The following is a 15,122-nucleotide window of genomic DNA, read 5'->3' as shown; positions in this document are numbered from 1 at the left end:
AGTGGACTTGAATCTTGATGGTCTATTTTTCACTATAATAATTGTGTATTGGTGGCTCAGAACCCACTCAGAAATAATAAACTCGACTTAGCTTGTGAATAATCTTTAAATACGGTGCAACAGCGTCTTACGTGATAAAGTTGTTCTCTGCTAATGTATGAACCCTGATTATTTCGTAAGAACTTTTATGAAATGTTTTTGACAGAAGGGAATACGTTAATGTTGTGCGCTTGTGGTACTGTGTGCAAAAACAGTTCATTTTGTTTACGCAAAGTGTTGCTACCTTGAGTAATAGTTCGGTAAATTGTATGAGATCATTGTTGTGCAAAAATTTAGTGCGATTTACACTGCTTGATTGAAAACATTAGTACACCTTCCCAGGTGGAAATTTCTTTAACAGAATAACTATCTTTAGCCGGGAGAGGCAGCGATTAAATGAAACCTCATATTACGCTAATAATATGTTAACTGGTTTTGTTGTAGTCCTGCCCACGATTTACAAAATTCCGCAATCCTAACTGCACGCCACATTGTCTAAAAAACTTGAGTTCTTCTATAAAGGAACGTATATGTTGAAGCCTCGTTATAGGTTATAGTGCATATCCAAAAAATCGAAATGAGCTTCCCTTCTGCTGTAACTTCCCTTCTGCTGTAACTAACAATATATTGTTGAAATTATTCAAAGTAATGAAGGAAGAAGTTTATATATTTATTGACAACGAAGTGGTCTACGTTTTATTTGGTGAGTAGAAAATTAATATTGTCTTTAGGTAGTAGCTGAGCAAATTAACTCCATGGCAGTCCAATTAACACAGAGTAGTGGATCAACAGCTATTTATGCGGGTCATCACTGGCATGAACAGGTGTATCTATTTATGGTTTATGCTGCAAGCTGCATCAGTGTACGACCATTTTTTTCAGTGGGGTTTAAATTTCTTGTGAATTGCTGACGCACATTTTTGCAAAATCTCCTGATCTGACGGTTTGGCTTTTTTGCTACAGCCTTCTCCTGGGGAAAGGTTGTACACTGTGCGCTACAATGAGCGAAAGTGCACCTACTATTGCAAATTTATTTACTGCCCAATTATTAGCAATCCCATCTTCATGATGGTAGTTCTCTTGACATTCTGCTCTATTAGTGTACACCATTTACAATGTTAATGCAATTTTGGCACTACTGTTTCACTGTGGAACATATTGGGTGCTCCTGACTGCTATTTTAAGGGCTAATATTCGTTATACTCGAAGTCATATTTCAAAAACTTTTTGGTAATGGCATCATTGGATGTGTAGTTACCAGCTCAACACAGCTCTTATTTTTTCTTAGAAGTGATACGACTTACACAGATTTATCTTTTCATCATAAAGATATTTAATTAAACATTAGAGCTATCTGAAATTGAAGAGCACTCTCTTAAAATTAAAATTTATGATTTTGAACATTGTAAATGGTATTAAAATATTGGGTTAATGTGTGATTTCAGTTTATCGTCTTTACATTATTGCTTTGGAATTTTACAGTACATCTAAGTTAAGTTAAGTTTTCTCTCTGTGTTATTCGTGGTTAAAATGTTTCTGTAGATAATATTATAATGACACCATTGTGGTTCAGATAGTTCAACAAATCTTTTTCTTCACTGAGGCAGTTTAAAATGAAAAACTTGTAACTATAGTATCTATAATTAACTATTTTTAAATTTTTAAAAATCACCTACTACTCTCGTTATATTTGGACTAAATTATCTCTTAGGTTTATTACATTCCTTCCAATCCAGTCATTAAATACTCTATTTATTCATCTTAAAGATAGTTACCGCTATTTCGTTTTGCTCATTCATCTTATACCAATTATTTTTTATTATTTGTCTTATATCGAAAACAAATGGACAACTATTTAAACGGTAATTAGCATCTGTGTCGTTGATTGCAATTGTTGAATATTTCCATGATACAAAATTGATACAATGTTGATACAAATTTTCCTTTTATAAACATCAGAAGAATAAATTAAACATGTTTTTGTCGTTATGTGTAAGGTGTTTCCGTAAAAGCATGCAAAAAATTAACAGACATAGAGGATGCTCCACTGAACAGTCTCACGTAGGAAACCTAGTGTTGGAGGAGCCAGCTTAAGGAAAAAATAGGAATGAAATCACACTACTGTCTACTTTTTTATTTACGTCAGTTACAGTTAACTTCAAATCCATCATCGACACAATGAAGTACCTTTTTTACTGCATCTTACAAAATGTGCTGAAACTGACGGACATTAGCCTTAATGCAAGTGAAGCATGACATCGGCGAACAAGATTCTCACGCACTATGACAAATATTCCTGGTGCGTTTCGAATGGCTTAACAGATAGCTACAGTTCTCGCAACCAGCTCCAACTCCGCATCCACTGGGGACTCATGCACTAGTGATATCTCCTTAGGAAAATAATCAAGGGAATTCAGGTCAGGTGACCTCGCAGGCCGTGAAATAGGATCTCCACTTCCAATCCAGCGACCAGGAAATACAGCATTGATATGGTTGCGGACATGCACGCTGATGTGAGTCGATGCACCGCCATTTTGTATCCACGTCCTCTTAGGAACAGCCTAGAGCACATTCTTCAATTTAGATAAAACTCTTTGCAGAAACCTCAAGTGCAGGTGGCCATTCAGACGGCCAGGTAGACTATATGGCCCAATGAGATTGTCGCCTACAATGCCAGCCCAGATATTCACAGCAGAACATACTACTTGATGGTGTGACTCTGTTACAGCGTAAGGGTTTTCCTCCTCTCAAACATGGCTATTCCTGCTGTTCGAAATACCATCACGACGAAATGAGGCCTCGTCAGTAAAGAGTACGATTTGGAGGAAGTCTGAGCGATCAATCCATTGTTGGAGCAACCGCTGACACAATGCGACCCTTGGTGCGAAGTCAGTCACAAGAATTGCATTGACTCATTGGGCGTGATATGGGTGTAATTGTTGTTCGTGGGGTACTCGCCACACTCTACTACATGCAGGGTACATTTCACGTGCCATACGCCGAGTATTTGTAATGGGGACCGCTGCAGCAAGCTACAGCACCTCCTCTTCAAAACCGGTTGAGCGAGTGGTCCTCATGTTGCTAGATCCTTCGTTTCTTCTTTCCAATAAACCTGTCTCCCACATTCGTCGATCGGGAGAAATAAACACTCGCCGTGACGGATGATGCCTGTTAGGAAATTCTTTCCTGTGCAGCCTTTCAGCAGAGAGAAAATTGCCAGATACTCAGCCCCAGATCTACGGTATCTCCGAACCGGGGCAAAAACTTGATAGTTCCCCCCTCCCCACCTCGTGCGTTTGAGACAGAACGTCAAAATTTAACAAAAACTAATTTTTCAGAGATGGGTTCATATTGTGGTGCACATCTTTCTGAGAGTTTGATACATAAAAGGTATATTTTCGAGGAAATATGACATTCTATTGGGCCTTAAGTGTGCCAAATTCCAGTGCCACACCTCTTCACACAGCATACTTCTATCGCACGTCACTGTATTTCATTCTGTGGAATTCAGACGTGTATATTTTGTAATTGATGCTGTCAATCCTGTAGTCCGGACAGTGGAAATTAAAATGTCCTGTGGTGCCTCTCTTGCTCCAAGTCGGCCCATCTGACATCCTACACCCCTTAAAAAATCTCATAATTAATACTGGATGGGATTATTTGTGACCGGGAGAGTAAGATTTCTTCAAAAAATTTTCATTCTTTATCGCCTATTAGATAATAACTTTCTTTTTTGTGACATAAAACATAAAACCAGTAAAGACAAGAAAGGCAGTACAAATTCATTCAATAATTAGGTCCCAGCATTCTTTTCTCTCTAATCTTGCTTTCCTTTCTGCGAATGAATCTATTACCTCATCAAAGTTCGTCAAACGTTTTTGCTTGAAAAATCAAAATGTTGTTATATAATACTGAAAAAGCTGTTAATACAGGTAGTACTGGTACTGTTTCTCTATTTGATTACGTGCATTTTGTCATTGTCTGCTGGATAAAACGAAATAGGCCTTTCTGATATTGCACCAATGTAACACACTTCAGATAAGTGAGACTATTTTGGTGCAAATGGTCATTTTTATGTACCTCATGTACGTAAAAAATACGACAGAACATAATTCACAAAGTAGCAATATCAAGCAAGAAGTTTTATCTCAGGAAATAGTTTCACATTTCATTCATACAGACACTTTCTCAAGCTTGAGATCGCTTCCATATACTCGTAATTTGTGTGATGTCAGTTTTTCTTCCCCTTCCTCGTTCTAACAAACAATTTTGTCATCACTAATTCTGTAACTATTCCTGTCATTGTCAAAACGTATTTTCTGGTTAACTTCACTAATCCTGGCAGAATCACAAGGTCAGTTACCCTGTGTTTATTATCCGGTCAGGCGTTATTACGTATTCACATGATGCGTTTTCTGCGCTATTCCGAGAATAGAAAATAAAGTGACTGCTAACAGGGCACTGTACAACCGGTATTGTAGCGACCTGGCAAAATTTTTATTTCAAAATTTCATTTTCTTGAATACACCAATAAGATAATATGTAATCTTCTTACCGATTATTTCTGTTAGTTCTTTATTTTCACTCTGGTAATGTGAAGCTACGAATTTCGCTAGTAATTATAACAACTCTGATCATTCGCACACCCATTCAGCCACATAAAGAAACAGCGATTGTCATTCATCCGTTCGGGTTTATTCGGTTCAGTTCGTATAGCCCCATCCTTTTTTGTCTATGTGAAAGTTTTTTATTCCTAGATGCGACGAGGATTCCCTTGGCACAGACATCACGTACACTGTGCACGCATTCAAAACTTAACTTACGATTTGTTTAGAAAACGACTTAGAATGTCTTTAAAAGTGTTCAAAGACCTTTGGGATGCGTTTCAAAATCATGTGAATTAATCGATCGACCAACGTGCGCAGGATACCAGACGCTTTGTGAAACAAGGTTTTTTCTTCATGAATATGAATTTTGCGCCCCTTGAAATTGCCGTCCAGGGCAGATACTTCAGTATTTCCCCCGCCCCACCCCTCTCCTAGATGCGGGCCTGAACGTGCTTACCCATACGCTAGGTGCATGTCAGTAATACTGCATAACTGTACCGGTACTGCTCCATCGTATTGCACTGGACGTCTCTGTCGCTGACTCATAGCATGTTCTGTCATGGGACGGGGTAAATACCATACAAAAGAGCCACCTTAAGGACAAGTAAAGTAAACAAAACATGCATCATGACTTCCCACTAATCGGGTTCGTCCTCCTTGTTTCCTCGCAGGAAATACAGAATTTATATGTAAATAGACATCACAGTACATGTAAACTTGTACACATGTTAGTTGCAAATAAGATGCAAAACAGTTCTATTCACAACAGTGTGAAAAAACGTAATAGAACTGTTTTGCATCTTATTTGCAACTAACATGTGTACAAGTTTACATGTACTGTGATGTCTATTTACATATAAATTCTGTATATATATATATAATGAGTGAAAATACTTCCGTATTTTTGGTTCAAAGTCGAGATCCATATTATACCTTCGCAAAAGTATCTTACTGAACTATATGTTAGTCCTTTGGGTGCTATCTCAAGTTCCCATTCTCATACTAAAGACATTTTATATTTGATTATTTCATATTAGTAGTCAAGCAGTGTCCTGAAATATGCGAAAGAAAGATCGGTAAAATGTCCAATTTTTTAACCATGTAGCCAACTGAAGCACACAGCACACTAAATGGCAACGTCAGGAGAGTCTTTGGAAATGTTGTAACTTCAGTTACTACCTCTTTCTAACCACACACCTTTACAAAGTTTGGTGCAGCTGTATGGTACAAATATATATTCAATTGGGATTACGTCACGCATAACAGATTTGAATAAAGTGAGAAAATGGTATTGTTGAGTCCTAAACCTGCCACACTTACAAAAAATTTTGAGTGCACAGGTGTGGAGCGTGATGAGTACATATATAATTGGAAAGATTAGTGCAAGTAGAAAGGGCAGATTACCCTCAGAAAATAGTTGTTTTAGAAACTTTACTGTGTGTCAGGAAATGTATTTATGTACCGTAGGTCGCAAAAGATTCAAGTGGACACATTCTGTTTTAGTCGTGATAGAAACTGATAAATAGCAGAAAACCAATAACTGTCGCTGTGTGTAGCTGGCTCTATAACCAATTAAGGCTACGTTCTTGAAACATTAAAAGCAATTCTGTCTTTGAAGCCATGGCATTTTCTTCATACTACTGCATGGAAATAACACCATAGCAACAGTTTGATACTGATCTCATCTGCTAATTGTGCCTGACCATCATTAGCAACAAATCTCTCAAGGTACGACGTTAATAAGTGTCAGTAATTATGTTAACATGACTAATTCTGTAAAACACAGAATCGGTGATCGCGACAGGATAACAGAAAGTATCGACGCATGTAAGAGGCAGCAATTAAATTGCAAGCACAAAATATTAATTTCATACGACCAATAACAGCAAAGTGCTGTTACAAAATGAAGTTATCTACAAGAGTGGACGAATTTTTCGAAACAAGGTTAATATTAATGCCACAACCACCTATAAAGACGAGGTAGAATAGTGACATCGTTCCAGTACTTAAAAACAAGTTGCTGAATTTCGACTGCCTTACAGAATATCAAGAATAACGAAATTTGCAACTCTTCATTCTGTGAGACTGTGTGGTAGGAGGAGTGAAATAAAATTCTTGCAGAAACAATCAGATCAGTCATGATTGCATTGTACCACAAATCGGCGGTAAACTTTTGTGTAGTCTTGGCTCCATTATACAAACTGTGGCTAATATTAGGTTTAGCTCCTGTGAAAGATGACACCAATTCGAACAACAGCTGCTCAAATAGCTGGAGACATTGGTTAAATACTGTAATACGTCCTTCTGTGTTATGGTTGTTTACTGTAGTAATGTCAGTGATTTATTGCTATCGACAAAGGGATATACCCCCTACTTTAGCTGCTTCAACATATGCTGTTTATTTATTCTTACGGATTATGTTAGATGGGAAGCTAGTGTTGACCTATGGGATATGCATTATAACTAGACTTGCACATGTTCGATCCTTCATTGAAGATCTCAGGCTAGTGGATGGGCATGTTCCTGTAAAGAAGACTGTTATTGGTAAAGTCATTGGCGGTTCTCTATTCGTGGTGAACGTCACGCTGATCAGTAGCATTGTGGTCAGCATGTATCCAAGCTCGAAAATAATGTTACATGTCGTGCTCCGATCTTCTATAGACTCAATTGTGATGCACCAGTTCGTACTGCTGGTCCTGGAGCTATGGCTGAGATTAAGGAATCTTAACGTGTGTCTCTTGGAGGATATGTTCTGTTGTGACCTTCGAATTCCGCTAGGAGTCACGCAGTCGGCAGCATCGGCAGAAAGACTGCGTCATCTACGGGAGGCTTTTGTCACCTTGGGACTCGCTGCCGAGGAACTGATGGAACATTTTGGACTACTGGTGGCCATGGATATCGCACAGTCTGTGTTAGGTGCCACAAGTAGTGCATACGAGGTGCTCGTTACCATAGCGAAGCCACAGCTTATGGATTTCCTGCCCTACTCCAAGAATGCAATCGCAGCGGCTATGTGGTTGGCATACCACTGCTTCAAGATGGTGGCTGTGGCGCTGTCGTGTGCGGCAGTCGAGGACGCGGCCAGACGTACCGATGTACTGTTGAGGAGGTTGCCAGTGCTGCCGCCGTCACTGTCTGCCGAAGTTGACGCCTTCCTGCGTGTTACGTCGCAGGACTCACTACTGCGTTTCACAGCTGCAGGATTCGTCAAAATCGATCGCAGTCTGCTGGTTTCAGCACTTGGCGTCGCAATCACGTACATCGTAATGATCTGTGGTTAACTAAAACGAACATTGTGTATGCCGCTTTGATTTTATGAGTTTTAGGCAGCCAACTGGGAAGATTAATTTGTATCTTAATTTGTTCAGATCCGTATTTCATGAACAACAGTGTTATTTGTTATTTTACAATGAGTGATAGATAATTTGATTAATTACAAAGTTAGTAGTTATGCCACAATACCAAGCCTGTACTTCAGAAACATTGTAACTGAGCGTGACTGCAGTGCTGGCTTAGTTAAATACATACTGACAGAAAACAAATTGCAGCACCAAAAGCTAATAAATATGCATTTTAAATGTGAACATTTTAGCCAAAAAACTAGACATCCTCGAAACACTTCAAATTTATAAAGACCAAATAAAACAAACTGAATCCATCCTACGTGACAAAAGGGACAATATTTACAATAGTATCATCTATGTCTTCAGCAACTGCCTACGTTATTATATTTGCAATGCACACACACACACACACACGCACACACACACACACACACACACACACACACACAGAGAGAGAGAGAGAGAGAGAGAGAGAGAGAGAGAGAGATAGAGAGAGAGAGAGAGAGAGAAAACACAAGCACATGCACACACAAACACACGCACCCGCACGCCCACCTTAATGTTTACCATAAATATTTAGTTATGTTACCATGACATCCCCCAAATGTGCAACGGATTGACCTCTTTTACAAACATAACATCACACCAACATCTTGTACGGCTGTCAGCTCGAAATTATATGTACTCTAGCTAACGGAACAAACTGTAAATCCATCTGCATATTTTAAAGCATTAACCAACATATCACCCCCAACCATTAGACAGTTATTAAGTTATTACACGTAACAGATATAATACTAAGAAGCCCTGCTTGGTAAAGTTTGTTCTCATCCAATCATTCCTTCCACCCTGTCTCTCCCTCTCACTTTCTCTTCCTCTCGCTCTGCATCCAGCTTTCCTTTTCTGTCTGTGAATCCCAAACAAAATTGTTATTTGTGTATAATTTATCCTCTGTAGCCAATATAATTATTGTACCTAGAGGCTGAAACATGCCACTTTACTATATAAAGGAGTATGAAGTTTGAGCTATAAAATCGGATTTATATAGAACCGGAAATATTTATTCCAACATCTGAAAACAAAGATCTCCAAAATCCTTTAAAATTTATTCTGTAATACTGTTGTTGCAATGTACATTCTTTGTACTTTGTGATAATCTTCATCTTCTGTTATATCATCCTTGCACCTAATAGTTTCCCGACGCCATATTTTTTTACAAAATATGACAGTATATATGTGATGTGTTACGGCACTCATAGGAACTTACGACCACAGGAGATACTCTGTTTTACTTATTTTATATTTACCGTTAGACTTATGTTTAGTTTTTTTTGTCAAAAGTAACCCAAAACCATGTTCTGAAATACTGTTTTGTTTCTCCCATTAGACAATGCCACAAGTTCCTCGAAAATACCGAAACACAACACACACACACACATTATACTAACAAATGTAAATCCACCTGATGATGGAGGTTTAACCCTTTGAAACGCGTCATGGAGAAAATAAACAGTGACTGGTAACAGTAAACTTGTTGTTTCATTTAATTAATGTGCACTAATGAAATTCCGTGAATGCATTTGTATAGGTAATCTTTTCAAGCAATTGACATTGCAAGATCGCAGGTTAACTTAAGCGCCACATTAAAACCATTGCAAATGTGAAATGCTAGTACATTAAAAACCGCTGAAACCGCCAGAATGTTGAATATAAGCATGCAAACGTGCATGGATTGAGTTGCATGGGTGCCGTATGTCAGTTTGTGGGATGGAGTTCTATGTCTATTGCACTTGGTCAGGCAATAAAGTGACGGTCAATAATGTTTGCAGGTGACGTTGGGGCTGTCCTCACATCATGTCTCGTACGTTCTCCACAGGAGATACATCTGGTGATCGAGCAAACCAAGGCAACATGTCGACACTCTTAGAGCATGTTGGGTTACAATAGCGGTATGTTGACAAGCGTTATCCCTTTGGATAATGCTGTTCATGACAGCATGAAAGGTCGAATCACTAGACTGATATTCAGATTTGCAGTCAGGGTGCGTGGGATAACACCGAGAGCATTCTTGCTGTCACATGAAATCACAGCCCAGAACATAATTCCATGTATAGGTCCACTGTGTCTAGCACGCAGGCAGATTGGGTGCATGTTCTCAATTAGCCTCCTTCCGACGAGCACCCGGCCGTCGGTGGTAGTGTGGAAGAACCGGCTTTCAGCACAAAGCACAACAGTCCTCCATCTTGCCCTGCAGTAAGCTTTAGCTTGACACCACTAAATTCGCAAGTGGCGGTGGTTTGGTATCAGTGGAATGCACGCTACAGCGCCTCTGGCAAGGAGCTGTTCTTGAAGTAACCGATTTGTAACAGTTTTTTGTGTTGTGTGGTGCCAACTGCTGTTCGAATTGATGCTGCAGATGCGTTACGATGCGCAGGAGCCATACGCCGAACACGATAGCTTTCCTCTCGGTAAATCCACGTGGCCCTCTCTTGCGATCATACATTCCTATGCTCACTGCCGCCAGTCTTCATATACAGTAGCTGTTCTACAATATGACAGGAGGAACATCAAGCTTCTCGTAGACCTATTAGACGACCTCGTTTAATCTTAGCGAGGTGCTCATAATGGCGTGTTTGTCGCCTTAAAGGCATTGTTGGCTAATACTAATACTAAAACTCCCCACATCCAAACTCAAGGGTAAATAACGCTCACGACCGTTACTGCGCGTACTTAAACCAAAACTGATTTGCATCCTAATAGTGTCTCTACTAGTGCCACTCTTCTGCGACTGGTGCGAAATATGAATAGATATTATCTTTTATATGTAGAAGTACGTCTTACAACTTTCGTTTATATCACACAACTCCTTCTGGGTTCAGCAATTTTTTCCCGTCAGTGCGTGAACGTCAACGACGGGGTGGTTTTTGCGATCCTTTGAAAGCAGAGGTGTATAATTTCCATCTTTAGTGGTCTTTTTCAGGGCGGGACGTTAATGCACAACCTTTGTGTTTCTCTTCTACTGCGAATGACTATCTGTAGATGGTGTGCTGTAGTCGACTATAGTAACAGATCCCTCCAATACACATCAGTCCTAGTAAACTATATATCTAAAGAAGGGTAGACAGTAATAGAACTGACTTACTGTACTACTGTGCTGTATAACGCCCCTTTGATTATTTCTTGCATACCTCCTCAGTTCATCAGATAAAATGTTCTGAAAACACTGACTAATAAAATAACACTTGTGTATTTCATGGAAGACATTGTTGAAACCATTCAAAATAGCGAAAAAGTGTTCTGCGACATTGATAAATATTTTGTTATATGAGTACAAAAACAAAACAGTTCTTGAGTGTAATTTAGCAAAATTAGGGATTCTAATGAGGAACACAGCTTTCTGGGGCTGAGAGTGAACCGTTGTTACTATCACTCGAAACTACAGAGGAAATATAATTCATGAGTAAGCTGATTACGCTGTAACTAGTTTTCAGCTGCATTAAAAATCACAAGATAATCAGTCTTCCTTGTTTACCACACAATTATCCCTTTACCACATTTAATTCTTATTATGCACCCGATATGAGTCCTGTATTTTTAAGAGTGCCTCATTCAAGTGAATTACCGTTGATTGTAGTAAGAAAGAATTGTTCCTATGGCCTTGCTGTAATGCGTTTCTAGTCTTAGTGTTCCTTATTCCGCTGACATGCGTTTTGTTATTGTGTGGTACCTGCATTAATGATTCAGTTGTGACAGTGCTGGTACAACGGAGATGTCAAACATACCTCTAATATCTAAGGTTCATCCTCATTATGTCAGGTACTATATTGTTTTTTGTTAATGCCATTAAATACACAAGTAACGTCATAAGTCGGATATAATGTTTCTTTTAACCATGCTCTCAAGCGCTTTCTACACCTAATCTAATTTCATAAATTTCCCTACTTTGTTGATAATCCTTCTCTTATTGGGTTTCACCCACTCGGTTACTCACACGAAATATATCTAGTGTGATGTCATTATTATTAAATTGTAATAGCTTTTACACTCTATATTGTATTAAATTATGGCAATGAATTTGTGATGAGTTTTGGAGTTTTCTTTGCTATTTTTATAGTGTTACCATACGGAGACATAGTAGATGCAACATAATTCTGGGGCTATTTCTTCTTAAAGTGCCCGTTTATGTCCTTTTGTTTTGATGAAGTTAAATTTTAATATTTTATCATTTTTGTCATCATTTTGCAGCTTACATTAGTCGTAAAATAAACAAGTTTTTTCAAAATTTGATAGAAACCTTCACCTACTATTTTCAGTATCTGCATACTAAATTCTTTATTTCGTTTCTGCCACTTTGGCATCGAATCTATAAAACGAGCTCATTTTAGACGCTCCTCAGGTATGTCAGCGTTTTCTTCGATGTACAAAAGATGGTTTTTACTCTCTGCTTTTCAGCATGCTCCTGAGTGTTCCCAGTAGCGTGCTGGTGTACGATACGAACACTGTGACTGCCTCTTTCTCCATAACTTCGCCCGTCTCGACAGGATGACTGTACTGTCAGGGAGCAGACCGTGTTTGATCTGCCATTGCGAGCAGTCGTTTTCCCAGAATACTCTTGTGAGATATTTCAGTTCTCACGAAAGAGATTCTCTGAATTGATTTCGAGATGGTGACCACCCTGTGTAATGGTGTTTTGATCAGGTGTTTGCACGCAGGTGCAAATCAATGTGCGTTTTCTTGCTGTGTACTTTCAGGCGCAGGGTGTCATCCACTCTTCGTTCGACCATGATGTCCAGTAGTCTCCTGTCTGCCTTTGCCTCTGTAGTGAATCCAATGGTAGAAGGAGCGGTGTTTAGATGAAAGAAGAGGCCGTGACGGTAGTCTTTTCCACGGAGCCAGAAGAACGAACTGACCACATTAAGGAAAAAGCATGTGAGTTTCCATGTGGGTGGTTGCAAGGGCTTCTTCTTCTAATTACTTCACATGCAGATCGGCAACAGCAGGCGACAGATGGCTGCACAGTGCTACTCTCTCTGTCCGCTTGTAGTACTTTCCATTGAAGAGAAAATATGTGGAAGTCAGAATATGAGTGAAAAGATTTAAACATCCAGATTACATTGGCGAAGATGCGGATGGGTCAGGATAGATGTAGACGATTGTGTAACAAATCCCCATTTACGACCTGTTAATATATTTAGTAACTTTATTTTTACTGGGAGCGGCAATACGTTAGTTTCTAGTGAGGGGTTAGTCCAAGATATTTTAGCGAGTTAGGGAGATAGATGTAGGTGGTTATGGATGGTTGATTATGGATGGAGTGCTGGAAGTCAGGAAGACAGATTACATGAAGTATGTCCTATGACTGGATGCTGTACGATCTATATACTTGAAACACAAGGAAATTTGGAACACCAAATTCCTATTATTGCCTTGAAGGGAAGCGAAGTGCCCTTACGTTACGTCAACGTGTGAAAACTCGTCGTTGCAGAACTGCGCCAACTGGTGGAGGATGCCTTTGGTACCAAATAGTCAAACAGCCACTGGGCTGTTACTTAAGCTTTCTGATCAAAACACCTTCGCGGATCGATTTAGTGAAAGTAGCCAGATAGCCATAATGGCTCTGGATCCACCACAATCACACAGTTGTCGTCGTCATGAGCTCAACGCTCGTACTCCGGGGTCCAGAATTCGGGTCGCCATGCCACCCCACCTCCAACCTACTGCCCAATACTGAAGATAATTCCGGCCACCACCTGCTGTGTCGCTGCGGCCATGACCAACAACTGCTGCTTCAGCATGCGTCAGCGTTCTCCAGACAACGATGCTACCTTCCAGAATGAGCGTGAACTTCGGCATGTGTCAGGAGTCCCTGGAAACTCAACGAACTCACAAAGCAGAACACTGCTCTGACAAACCAGGAGAATGTCTCCTTCACTGTAGACGTCAACATACCGCGGGTGTCTTCAGCCTTTTCCTGGGTGTTCACAGTATTTACTCTGAATTTCCAAATGATACATCAGGAGGAAATGTTAGTGACACTCTTCTGTACATTATGTTCGATAAATGAGCTGCTAATATAATCGTTCGATAGCTCTCATTTTTATCTGTCCTTGGTATATTCGAAATTACGTGGATGATATTTTTCTGTATGTCTGATTGTAGTTTTGTAGATTCAACGTGTCAGTCTGAATGGCCATTTGACTGCCAGCTTTCCCAAGGTTTTTAGAAATTCTGTTATTAGAACCCTTAGAAATTTCAGTACAATCTAAAACCAATCGCCCCAAGTTGCAAGAAATACACTAATTAAAACACAAATAACGAAAGGAAGGAAATTTATAATACAAATAATTTATAAAGTATCAATAGTTTCTGTAGAGATATCTCCACAAATGAATTATACATTCTAAATAATATTTCTAAACTCTTATTGTGAAGCTATTTTCATTTATTTGTTCTGTGTTTAGTATTATCTTCCAGGTGTTTCATACCTCCATGTGCACCAACGTAAGACCCACGTTCTCGTATCTACTATGAGGGACAGTTAAATGAAAACACAACACGCACCACATTGAGACTATGGAATGGTTCCCTTCGAAAGTAATCACCAAAAGTGTTAAATATTTATTCCACTGGATGAGACGATGAATTCCTGTTTCATAGAACCCAGTCTGTGGCTCATGGATCCACAACAATACTCACTGTTTCACTACTAAAACTGACAGCCACAAATATCTTTCCTGGTCATCAAAAAATCGAAAATCACACGATGACAGATCTGGCTGTGCGGAGGATGTTGCAGTGTTTCCTAATCAAATGGCTAAAAGCATAGGCCTTGTCCGATTGGCAGTGTGATTGCGGGCGTTATTGTGCAGCTGGACGAATTCGTCGGACAGCATCACAACAGGCCAGGGCAAACGGCAAAGTCGACAGTGGCTACATCCCACACCTCTCCCGCCAAGGATGTCCAAGGCTATTGACACAAGTACCATTAAAGTCAGGATGACCGTCTTCGTCTGCAGAGGCCCTTTGCTCGTTTCGCAGCACTTTGAAGACACTTTTCAGAAACTGCGATTCGCCATAAAGTCATAACACCCAGGAATGCTATCGGACGGAATCAGCCTGTTGCAAGATAACG

This window comes from Schistocerca serialis, chromosome 2, assembly GCF_023864345.2.
Source record: "Schistocerca serialis cubense isolate TAMUIC-IGC-003099 chromosome 2, iqSchSeri2.2, whole genome shotgun sequence".
In the NCBI taxonomy this organism is placed as follows: Eukaryota; Metazoa; Arthropoda; class Insecta; order Orthoptera; family Acrididae; genus Schistocerca; species Schistocerca serialis.
Note: the sequence above shows the minus strand (reverse complement) of the source record.